We start from the raw sequence: 12,713 nt of genomic DNA on the forward strand, positions 1-12,713 counted from the left end.
CGGCAGATTTCCACATGCTCATTCAGTGAAAATCAGGCCGAATTACACTTTTGCTCTAAGTTCATTTGCAAGAACTAGTCACATGGCCCCAGCTAGATGCAAGGGCACAGCTAGGAAATCTAATTCTCAGCAACAAACGCAGGGCTTTGGTGATCAGCGAGCTGACACTCCACGTGGAGAGAGAAACAGGAAACCGAATGACTAAACATATTACCATTATGTTAGAAGGCGGTAGATGGGACGGAAAACAAAAAAGCAGGGGAATAAATACAGGACGGGTACTGAGGAATATTGACATTTTAACCTGAATGATGAGGAAGGGACTCACCGAGGTAAGTGAAGGCTTCAAGAGGTGAAGGAGTGAGCCGTGGGGATGTATTACTAGAGCCCGTTACGGCCGAAAGGAGCCAGAGGGAGAGAGGTGGGAGCTGAGGTCAAAGAGATGAGAAGAGGCAGATCGTGTGGGACTCCAGTTTCTCCTCTGCATGAGGTGAGCGGAAATCAGAGAGCCATGTGCAGAGGAGGGATAGGGTTTGATTTAACTGTATCAAGACCAGTGTTGGCAGCTACGTTGAGAATCTACTGGATGGGGCAAAGTGGAGGAGATTGTAGTGAATTGGACCAGAGTGGCCACAATGGAGGTGATGGGACATGGTCAGACACTGGATATTTTAAAGGCAAGCCAGGATCTGCAGGTGGACCGGAGGTAGAGTTTGAGAGAAAGACAGGCGGGAAAGTGGCCTGAGCAATTTTAGGGATGGAGCTGCTAATAAGCGAAACTGAGGAAGACCATGGTGGAGCATGTGTATAGGCGAGATCAAAAATTCACTCCTGGCCCGGCCGATGTGGCTCAGCGGTTGAGCATCGGCCTAGGATCCAGGAGATCGCGGTTCGATTCCCGGTCAGGGCACATGCCCGGGTTGTGGGCTTGATCCCCTGTTGTGGGCATCCAGGAAGCAGCTGATCAGTTACTCTCATCATTGATGTTTCTGTCTCTCTCCCTCTCCCTTCCTCTCTCTTAAATCAATAAAGATTATATTAAAAAAAAAAAAAATCACTGCTGAGTTTGGGATGTGTGTGAGAGAGCCGAGTGGAGATGCTGTTGGACAGGAGTCTGAAGCTCAGGAGAAAGCTACTGGCTAGAGCTATAGGTTTGGAGTTTTCCTCACTCAGGGTAAAGATGGTATTTAAAAGCCTTGAGACATCTGAGGAAGAGACCCAAGGATTGACACTTGGCGCAGAAAAGAAGGTGTGGCCATGAAGGGAACAGGGAGGGGAAAGGAGAAAAGAGGAAGCGGAGTGATTGAGGAATTATTTGGGGCTGTGTGTTCTTCAGGTCAGAATCGGAATGAGAGAGCATTAATGTAGGCCAAAGGACCTCTCCCCCAACTCTGTTCTTTTTTTCAAGTCCTCACCGGAGGATATTTTTCCCATTGCTTTTCAGAGAGAGTGGAACGGAGAGAGAGGAAGAGAAACATTGATGAGAGAGACACATCGATTGGTTGCCTCCTGCATGCGCCCCAATTGGAGCTGAGACCCAGCCTGCAACCCAGGTACATGCCCTTGGCCGGACTCAAACCTGGGACCCTTCAGTCTGCCGGCCGATGCTCTAACCACTGAGCCGAACTGGCTAGCCCCCCCCCCCTTATCTGTCCATGTCTGGCTGTGCACAGTTGAATTGATTTGAAGAGATGAAGGACAGGGCCCTTAGCAGACCATCCTAGGCTTCTCCAGCTCCCTCTTTCATCATCACCCCTGAATGGTCACTCATTCAACAAATATTCTCTGAGCATCTATATGGTGTCAGGCCCTGGTCCAGGCACTGAGTGAACAAGCCAGACAAGGCCTGTGCCCTTACGGAGCTTTTTTCCCCCCTGGACTCCTGTACATGTCCTGACTCGCAACCTAGGTATGTGCCCTGACCCGGAATCCAACCGGTGACCTTCCGGTGCATAGGAGGACGCTCCAACTGAGCCACAGGGGTCAGGGCCCTTACGGAGCTTATACTCCAATGTGGGTGGGACAGATAATAAACAGTCAACAAACTGATAAACAAGAAAGTTTCTAACCCAGGGTTAAGAGAATAGAGAGTGGCCTGCTTTGGTTAAGGGGATCACAGAAGTCTTCTTTGAGGAGGTGACATTTGAGCTGAGAACTGAGTGCTGGGGAACAAGGCAAGTTCCCTCTGGAAGGAAGCTTGGGGTGCTCCAGGGGAAGAGAGCAGGCCAGTGCTGGGTGGCGGTGAGGAAGGGGAGGCGGGAACCACCTCCCGCAGGAGCTTGTGGCCGTGGTTAAGAATTTGGGTTTCATTCTTAGTGTGGTGGGGACACATTTGGTGGGGTTAAGCAGAGGAGGCATGGGATCCATCCATTAACCTCACAAATGTCACTGGGTTGGTCAGAAGGAGAAAGGACTGTAGGGGGCAGAGTGGAGGCCTGGAGAAGGGGAAGCTTTCTAGCTCAGGCAACTGCGTGGTATCAGGACCAGGATGCGCCCAGGAGGGGCTGAGTGGGTCAGGCAGGCACATGCATTATACACGTCTTTGGGTCAAGGCCTGTAGGCAAAGAAAGGGACCTGCTTAAAGAAAGGCTTGGGAGGGAGCGTCCTTGCCTTCAGCGTACTTAGCGTTCCACTGTAGGAAACGGACCACACACCTAGAGGTGCCCTGTAAACACCGAGCCACCGTTAAATCAGAGCACACGGTTGTGGCTGAAGGGGAACTGAAAAGGAGCCACCGGGGCACCCCGCAAAGAGGAGCCTCTGGAGCCTCCCCTAAGCCGGGAGGCTGCGCCCCGGCTCCCCGGCCCGCGGGCCCGGGGGCCCGCGCTGGGGCGACTCCAAACCGGCTCCAGGCTGCAGGCGGTCTCCCAGCTCCCTGCGAGCGCAGAGAAAGCGGGTGACTCAGGGGAGGTCCCTCCCCGGCACGCCACCTTCCCGGCCCGGAGTGACTCACCACCTCGCTCCTTCGCTCGCGGCTGACCCGGGGCCAATGCCTTAATGAGCTTACACTCACCCTCCCCAGCTGGCAGGGACGATTGCCTGGTGCAGTTTTTAGCTCCCCGGGGGCAGGGCTCGAGTCAGCGGCCGACCAGGTTCCTCGAGAGAGGCTTCTGAAAGGGTCCGGGGGAGCTCAGAGCCCTGGGGGCCGCGGCCCGGCCCTCACACCCGAGGAGGGTGGTCAGTGCCCGCGTTCCTCTGATTGCAGTCGTTCAACAGCATTTTGGACCGAGTGCAGTTTCGCAACCACTGATGTCCTGGAGCATTTTTCCCTTGGACACCTCTTTAAAAATTTGCTTGTTGGGGGGGGGGCGGGGAAGCAACCGGAGCAGGCCCCCAAAGTCTGCAGAACCAGAACATAGACCAGAGGCGCAGGGACGTCGGAGAGCGAGGGGAGGGACCGACGGGCGCCTGGGGCGAGGGGCGAGCGGGCCAGGGCGCGCGGCGCAATGGGAGGCGGTGGCTCGGCTCCCCCGCAAAGCCCGCCGGCCCCAGCAGAGGCCCCGGCGGCGGGGTCGCACACCCGCGTCCCCGCCGGCGTCCCAGCGCCCCCTACTTCCAGCGCCCCGGGGCGCGGCGCGGCGCCTCCGTGCGCCCCTCCACAGCCCCGGGGCGGGGGTGGTGCCCGCAGTCTTCCCCTGGCCCCGCCGCGGGGGCTCGTCACCCCGCCGGGACTCGCCAGGGGACCCCGGCGGACACACCCTCCTTCCAGCTCCGGACCCTCGCGGGTCCCTCGGGCGAGTCCTGGCGGGCCTCTGCGCCCCAGCCGCAGCCTGCAGCCCGCGCCCCGAGTTACCTGCCCCGGGAAGTCACGATCTGCACGCACCCGGGGCGGTGAAAGTGTGGATTCGGTGGAGCCCACATTCCGCGGGGAGGGGTCCCTTACCTAGAGGGTCGTGCATCACCTAACGGGCCGAGGGGAGGAGCCAGCAGGCGGGAGAGGAAACAGGGTTAAAAGTTGCATTTTGTTTATGATTTCTCCCATCCCCCTCCCCAAACGCGCCTCGACGATGGTTGACTCGGGGACACCGTGTCGCCAGATCTCGGAGCCCGACGGCTCCGGATGGGTTTGTCAGGACAGAGGCGCTTTTCGGTCCACGGATGCGGGAGTCAGAGGGTCGGCTGGTCTGCAGGGTCGCCGGGCCCCGAAGGCGACCCCCGGCGGCCCGGAGCGGGAGGCGGGTCACCCGCAGGAGCCCGCCGCCGGGCACCGAAGATCTGGAGCAATAGCAGACACATAATGCGCATAAATAAATCAATGAGCAACTCTTTGCTGCCAGCGACGGGGAAACCTCGGGCTGATTAAATGCAGACGCGGGGTGTCTGCCAGGGCAGGAGGGCGGCGGGGCGACGGGAACCGGCGTGGAGACGAGGGGTAGGGGGAAGGGAGGCCAGGGGCAGGAGTAGAGAAAAACCCCAAGCCAGGATTTAAAAAAAAAAAAAAAAAAAATGAGGGTGACTTTTAAAAGCAAACGATCCACGGGAGGGAAGGGGGCCAGGCCGAAGGCGCCCGGGCCGGCGCGCCACCCGGGGCAACTTTCCGCGCGGGAGGTGCGGCCCGAGGGGCGGCGCCGGCGGCGGAGGCGGGAGTCGGGGGCCGAGGGGGGAGTCACTTTAAAGGCTCTTTCTTACCCATAATGCTTTGTGGGGACGTTGACAAGTGGATCCAAGATGGCGTAGAAAGTAATGACAGGTAAGTCCTGACTTCCCCCTTCTCTGCTGCTGGGACCGTTCCGTGAGGTGCGGGAGGCCTCGGGGAAGGGGACAGGACTCCCCTCCGGTCCCCTGGGCCCAGGGCGGGCCGGCCCCGGGGCGCACGGAGGGCCCCGGCGGCCCGCGGCCGGGCCCGAGAAGCGGGGCTCTTCGAGGCGAGGCCCGGACGCTGGGGCTGTTTACAGCTTCTTCCCCCTCCTCGGTCCCCTTCCCCTCCGCTGGGGGCCGCGGCGCCCTGGGCCGGGGCGGCGGCGGGGCCTTGCAGACCCGGGCCGCGAGCCGGCGGGAGGTCCCCCGAGCCCCGGGCGCTCCGCGAGGGGGAGTCGAGCCTCTCCCCGCACGCTTCCCTCCGGGTCGCGGCTGGGGGTGGGGAGCGTGCGGGCCTCCCACGCCCCGCTGGTTCGCCCCGCGGGGCTCGGACTTCCATCCGGGTGGGGCGGGGGCCCGAGGGTGGGCGTCGGGGAAAAAGTGGGTCAGGGGCGCGCCCCCTCCCTCTTCCGCCCGGGGCTATTGCCTGAGCTTCACTTTCTTCTCCCCCCCCCCTTTCCCCGCCCCCTCCTCGGCATTTCTCTTTGGGCCACCAGCACATCCACAAAAAATAAAAACAGACTGTCCTTTCCTGGAGATTCCTTTAAGACGCCCCTTGTCTAGGGCTCGGGGACTGCAGTTTTATCTGGGGACTTTGATTCCTCTCCGCCCAAATTGTTTGAGGCTTCCGCGCCCTCCCCTTTGCTGAGGGTCCCGCAGGTAGGGCCGGGAGCCGGGGTCTTCGGATTCTTCTGGGTTTGGGTTCCGCAGGGCTTGTTTGAAACTCAAAATTGTTATTCCTTCCCCTTCACGACTTACACTTTTCAGGCAAATCATTAATAGAATATGTGTAACTCCCGAGACAGTGGATTCCTGGGCGGGGCGGGGGAGGGGGAGCTGTCCTGGCTAGTTTGTTGTTAATTTTACTCTCTCTTAAACTCCTGTTAATGGGGTTTCTTCTCCTTCATTACTTCTTCTTCTTCTTCTTCTTTTTTTTTTTGAAAGTAAGGTCAGTGCTGAAAGAGATGACTTTTTATGTTGTGGATTTTAAAGAACATTTTGTAATCTCTCCATCACACAGGAATTTTTGTTTTGAAGTGAGACTCCTTTGCAGGCTTCATACGGTACCATTTTGGTAACTTTTTCCGTTTGGAATTCAGATGCCCTTTCACTCGAGGCCGATAAAAATGTTTGCTGCTGATCCCGACTGTGTGGCTGGTGGTGTATAGACACATTTTACTTTTCTGTTTGCCTCAGGAACCGGATGAAGTAGTTGATCACTAAAGAACTCCAGTGCTGGTGAGATGTGTTAAGGTGAGACTGCAGTTAAAAATGGTTTACCTTTCCCCCTTCTTCATGTTAATCAACTCGTAAGGCCGAGGCTGAGACTCAGTAATTTGATGGGTCCGTCTTTATTTTCCAAGTAACATTCAGTCAGATGGGTGTATAGGCAGGGCTAGATTTAGAAAGAAAAAAATGTGTCAAATGTACCAAACTTTTCAGTGGCTGGAATCCAACAGTACTCAGCCATAGTGGAGCTTACCCAGAGCCAAATATGTGCAGCTATCCTTGATCAGTATCTCCACCAGGGGTAATTATAGTTTGCCTATTTAAATTTCCTTGTGTAACTTTAATTGCATGCCTTAATTTGATCTGTGTTTTGGTGTGCATCACTTACTCTACGTGGAATGCCCGTGGCTGTGCCTGTGGATTTTGTGTGTCCACAGTTTGTGGGACTCTTGGAAAGTACACCCTTTCCATTGAAGAGAATTATTTTAGGCAGATCAGTCACTCCTGCTTTTGTTTTCTGAAAAATGGAATAGTACTTGTCTCTCTCATAGCTGTTTTGAAATAAAAACAGCAGTGTTGAGTTTTGTTTAGCTTATTAGGGATAAGACTGGTTTGTCATTATTTCCTGCTCACATGTGGTGTGTGAAATCAGAGTGTTGCTTTATTTAATGAAACTTCTAATGCTTTGGGTGTAAAGGACATTGATGTAGTGTTAGGAAAAGGTCGGTGGTATTCAGTACTGAGGAAAGGGAGAAAAGTTCACTAATTTTACATTTTTTTATAAGCATTTTTCTGGACTTTAAACATTTTACTGTGGTTTATCGAGTAAATTAAGTTATTGTGATAGATTGATTGGCTACTGCAGGGTTTTTTTTTGTTTTTGTTTTTGTTTTGTTTTTAACATTATCTGGGTAGCATTTGGATTTTGAAATCATCTCAGACTTTCTCATATCTGTCACAACATCTGTTTAAGAAGAATAAGCTGTGCTTTATTTTTTTCCAGATTGAGACATACAATTGACATTTTGCCTTTAAAAAATAACAACAAAACTGGGTAAGGAAGGTGGACATAAACCAGGATCCTTTTGTGAGTGCACATACCACATTTGCTTGTGTTTGAAACTCAGCAGTGCTTGTGTGTATTACATTTATTTTTATTCTTGGAAGAGCAAATGTGGATTTTTAAATTTATTTATTTTCAGCTTACAGATGGAGGCATGTTCTTGCCTTAGAGTTCCCAATCTGAACCTTTGATCTTTTTTATTTTACTTTTATTTTTAATTTGCCGGTTACTTTATGGAAAGGAACCAGTGATCTGCTTTTTGGCTTATGGAGATGCTTGTTTGTAGTCTAAAATTTAATATTTAGAAACAGGTAATCTTGAGTGGCTAGTGCTGCTTGGCCTGAATTGTGTCAAGACATTTTCCACAATTTTCACACATGTGGACCATGTGAAGTGTTAGTATTCACTTCAAAGTGAAGTTAGTGGTTGGCTACCAAACAAGTTGTTTCACACAGTCTTTTAAAATGGGAAATACCATAGTATGGAAGGCTGTGGTGAAGTAGAAGTCTGTGTCTTTGAGCTCAATAAAGACATAGCTTTTTTAGTCTGTCCTTTTGGCTGGGAAGCTAGGACACTATTTTTAGGTAAGGCTATAGTTTTTGGGAGCCAGTAAGTACCTCTCTATCAGCTGGTAAACTTTTGCAATTGTTAACAAGAGGTTTCATTTTCTGATACCATAAATATTTAATCTGCATTGTTTTAAAGTCCTTATACATTTATGGAGTGTCCAGTATATTACTGGAGAGGGGAGTGATTGCCAACAACAGGAGAAATCATTCCTACTTGCAAAGGGCCTTGTGCAGTTTAAAAATATACAGCATGTTCATGAAAGGCTAAGAATAAATTGCAGAGGGACCTACAAATAAGTAGACCAGGACTTATACATGCATTTTTGTTTTCTGTTTAAGAAGTAGGCTTGGTATTAATGTTAAATGCAAATTAGTCTATAATTGTCTCTCGGACTGTATTTAAGGTCCAAATACATGCCCAGCACAAGACATAAAGGTCCTTTGGCTATTGTTTCAAATGCATAGAAGATTTAGGGCCAAGTTTATCAACTCACAAGAGAGGGGGAGAGGCTACTTAAAAATTATCAGCAAATTGTGCTGGTTCTTTATTTTTCATAAATGTAGATAAGTGTACATGCAAATATAATTTGATTTCTAAGTAATATTTTGAAATGTTTTCTAGGCGAGAACTATGACATATATGGAGAGTGTGGCCATGCCACCCTACATTCATTTAAATTGATGGGTGTAGTCAGGATTATTTCTGTAGCGTTGGCTAGAAGGAGCTTAGAACACAGTGGTCTGTCACTTCAAGGGTGGCTGGGTAATACTTTTGAGTAATCCTGAATTTAATAGATTTAATGTTACTTTAAAAAAATAGTATTGTAGATGTAACATGAATACTTTTAATCTGTGTGTAATAATTTTGTAAAAGCTATCAGTTGTTTAAAACAAATTGAAAGTTTTTCCACATACTACCAGACAGTCCTAACAACTTGTTTACTTGTGTCTGTTGTTCTGGGTCAGTTTTTTCCAAGAGCAGCAAGTTGTTTTGTAAAACCAGAGTTTGTATATTCATCTTGCTTTTGAACAAAAATAAACAAACACACAGAAAACCAGAACTGATTGATTTGCCATAGGTTCTTCAGAGAGTGCACAGCATATTTTTTGACTGAACCATTCTGAAGTGTGAACGTTTGTGATTTTTGTTATTCTTGTGCCCCGTTTAAGGTGTTCTAGGCACATCTGAATTTGCCTTTTTGCTCTCTTTTGTGGAAGTTCTTGTGAAAAATAGTCTTGTAAGGTGAGCTTCCTATCAGTAGGCAATATGTGTAACTAATACAGTTTAAAATTTTAATTTTTATTCATTTATTTTTATGCAAAACTGATGCATGCTGTGGTAAGCACATTTGAACAGGACTTAAGTGTGTGAAGTAAAAACGAGTAAAAGGGAAACCTCTGTTCTCCTTCCTCCACCTTTAGTCATGTCCCCCTGAGCGGACTATAGAAAACAGTTGGTGTCATTTGGCTTTTGGGAGATCTCTCTGTTGCTGAGGTGTATTGGTAGCAGGGAAAGCAGATAAGTAGGGAAGGCATGGCCCCTGAACCAGTTCAGGTGTCGTGCAGAGACAATTCCACTCTTATTTCTTGTGATGCTAAGTAATATTGATAATCTTAAACTACCATCACTTGAAGATAACTGTAATTTAATTGTTAATGAAACACTCCAACAGGTAATTCCATTGTCAGATTAGTAAAGTTGTTGATTTGTGGATATTTTAAGGAAATATTTGTGAATTGAAGGCGTCTAACTTTAGGCCTGAGGTAATGGTGATAATTACCATCTCTGGAATTGTATGATATGCTGCACAGTCTCCTTACGATTGGCTTTTTATAACTCATTACCTCTCCTTTAATTCTTATAACAACTCCAAGATGATTGTTGTTACTTACGTTTTGCAAAGGAGGAAATTTAGACCAACCATGAACTAACTTATAGTGTCATGAGGCTGGTAAGTAGTGGTGCTGTGTTCTGCCTTGGAAAGCCCGTGCTCTTCCCCCTGTAATGTGCTCTGCTACTTCTGTCTAGTCTGTCTGTATTTTCTAGACAGGGACTTTTAGGCCTGGAGAAGTCAGATGACTTGTCCAAGGTCACATAGCTAAGTAGTAGCAACATTAAACCAAACTTATCTCTGGACTCTTATCTCAGGACTCTTGGTCCTAGCTGGTTATGCTACATATTATTGAAATACTGTGGACCAAAAGACCATATGCTGTGAATACTGGATACAAATGCTTCAGAACTCATATATCAGCAATGGTATTTTCTATTTATTTAAAAGCTCTCTTCTCTCTCTTTCAGAAATTATAAAGAGCTCTGATGGGCTATTTGGGTGATACCCAGTGCAGTGAACTGCAGGTGAGTACAATTTAGGAGAGCCTCATTTAGAAAATAGGGGCCTGGTAATGTGTGAGAAAGAGACAAGGGATACTTCATCTAGATGAGAGTTCTTGGCCAGAAAGTATGAGGTGGGACAGGGTGGGAGAGTGGTGACCTGAAGATGTGGGTCCTGAGTGAAATGGCTGCTTCTGGAATGGACTGGATGATGCCGAACAGCCTCTGCAGACACTGCCTGCTGCTTTGTCAGTTTGTTTGAAGAGAAGTGAGGGTAGGTTAATCTTCCACTTCAGTTCTGAATGAGTAACTGCACAGGGGCTCAACCTAACAGCATGATTGGAACTGGAGAGGTCCTTCAGTTTGTGTGTCAACATTCTTGAGTGGTAATCACCCTGTGCTCTGATGAACTTGGTTAACTATCGAATTGTTTGTTTTTCTTGTTATCTGCTATGTGTATATTGTTATGAATGACTGTATGTATCTGCATTTTTTGAGGATCTAGATATTGAGAACATATCAGTAGAAACAAAAGTTTAAACCTTTTTCCTAATTGTTGTGTTCCCTTCACACAATGGTTGTAATAGTCCTTCAAGTTATTTATCTTTTGCTGAAATGCTCTGCTAAATAAAGAAATACTTGTTATTGCACAGTAATTTATCTTCTTGGTCCATTATAATACTTTGATCTTTCATTATCAAACTTAGAAAATGGTAATACTACAGAAAAACACTTAGAAGGCTGTTTTAATATTGTCCTTGTGGGGCATCAGTGCTAAAATGATTTTTTGATGTATTTTCAATACTAGTCTTTTGTTAGACATCACTAGCTCTAGAAAGCTTCATGTGTTAACAAAATGACTTGCCATCCTGCCTTTTGGACTCTGGCTGGGTAAGATTTGCAAGACATTGCCAGCTACTTTTTACCCATTTCCTTTAAGCTGAAGTTTTTAGTTTTCTGTTCTGTGCAGTTAAAATAACATTTTCTCCCCTTTTTAACTATACCAGGGTCTCTTAGCCCTAGTTCTTTCATTGGTACACGAGTCCGTGCTGCGTTTTAATTGTGACTCAACACCCCCGAGTCAGCAAGTTCCTTGAGAATCCCAGAGACTTTAATGTGACAGTACTCTATACTTTTAGGATTTATCATTAAATTTGGGCTTGGCTACTTGCTGATTGCTAAAATAATACCTGGTTGTAGGGATTCTTTGTTTCTTGAGTATGTGCTTGTTTTGCACGATTCATCCCCCACAGGTTCCTGGGGATAATTGGAAGGCCAGTTGAGGTGGTTGGTTGGTCCTCGGAACGCTGGGGTTGGGTCATCATAGGTCATCATGATAAGGAGTGCAGGAGAGCTTTCGGCTCAGGCCAGAGTGAGCAGTACAAGGGACGGGTGGGCCTCTCCTTGAGACTGTATCAAGCTTGTATCCTGGAACCCTGCTGTTTCCTCAGTGTGGAGCAACTTCCTTAAATTATGAGGTAATTTAAAAGTTGATATTAAATAGTTAAAATTTCGGTTGTTACACTAAAGTAGTTGATTTTTCTCTTTGGCATTCCATTAAAATATACTATGCTGATTTTAGATTTTGATACATAAAGTTTGGAATTTTTTCTACTTACTAGATCATGAAACATTTCCATGTTAAAGGTGTCACTATTTTAACTTACATGATTACATTTTGTAAGGCTGAAAAATATTTCATCAAGTCATACTTTACCTAAATCTTTTTATGTTAGGTATTTATGTTGCTGACTGGTTTTCCGTTAATACTTTAATCTACATTATTGTAGATATTACTGTATTTTTTCTAATTATATCTCTAGAATAAACTTTTGAGTACATTATTGTTGACGTAGTATGAATGTTTTATGGCTTGCCATACTGTTTTTCAAGAATATTTTACCAGTTTGTATTACTAACAGATATATGAATATTTCTGTTTCACGATAACTGGACAGAAGTACGTATTTCCCCTAAAAGCTTTGCTTATTTAATAGTGTAAAGTGGTACTTGCATTTCTTTTTTCTATAATGTTGAATTTTATCTTTTTTTAAAAAATTTTATCTTTGAATCTCTTCATGTTGAATTGTTTGTTCATATTCTTGGCTATTTTATTCAATTTTGCAAATATTTATCGGGCATCCACTGTGTACCACGTGCTGCTGTGTCCTCTGAGTGCTTCTCAGGTTATCATCGTGGTGTCTGCCTGCTTGAAAGAGGAGGCTGCTTGAGAATGCTTGAGGTTTGGCCAGTTGGGAAGTCCCGCTGCTGAGGGCCTTTTGTGGTTGCCTGGAGGGCTGAGGGGGTCGAGGACTAGAACATCTTTAACTCACTTGTGGCGTGTACCGCTCTCCTTTAACTCGCTCGTGACATGTACCGCTCTCCTTCAGCAGCTCTGTTCCGAGGGTTACAAGATGAATAAAACATTCCCACAGGCAAGGAAGGAGCCATCGAGTAGGGAGAGTAGGAGCACCACAGAAATGGAAGGACTGATAGGAATTGGGTGGGTGCTATAAAAGGGGTTCAGACAAAAGTGCTTAGGGGGTAAGTGGAGGGAGTGACACTGCCCCCTTGGGGACGTGGAAGAACACTTCAACTGAAGAGGTGGCATTTAAATTGTTCCACTGTGCCGATCAGAAGCCACAGACAGAAGAGAGCCTTCGGAGGGAAGGACAGCTTGAGCAAAGGCTGGGGTGGTGTTGGAAATGTGGAGAGTGTC

General features: G+C 47.5%; 1 protein-coding gene across 4 annotated transcripts in view; it reads left to right on the top strand.

Annotated features, from left to right (window-relative positions):
- Window positions 1-4,630: 4,630 nt before the first annotated feature.
- HELZ (helicase with zinc finger) overlaps window positions 4,631-12,713 on the top strand; it is a 114,072-nt gene continuing 105,989 nt past the window's right edge. Inside the window, exons 1-3 of one of the 4 annotated variants that reach the window (XM_087826309.1) lie at window positions 4,631-4,690; window positions 5,995-6,051; window positions 9,962-10,018. The gene's annotated coding sequence lies outside the window, so the exon portion shown is untranslated. Of the gene's footprint in view, window positions 4,691-5,645; window positions 6,052-9,961; window positions 10,019-12,713 lie in introns of those variants that run through there. The other 3 variants (XM_087826310.1, XM_016204721.2, XM_016204729.2) reach the window with 3 other exon arrangements.

This window comes from Miniopterus natalensis, chromosome 17 (assembly GCF_054644295.1).
Source record: "Miniopterus natalensis isolate mMinNat1 chromosome 17, mMinNat1.hap1, whole genome shotgun sequence".
Lineage (NCBI taxonomy): Eukaryota > Metazoa > Chordata > Mammalia > Chiroptera > Miniopteridae > Miniopterus > Miniopterus natalensis.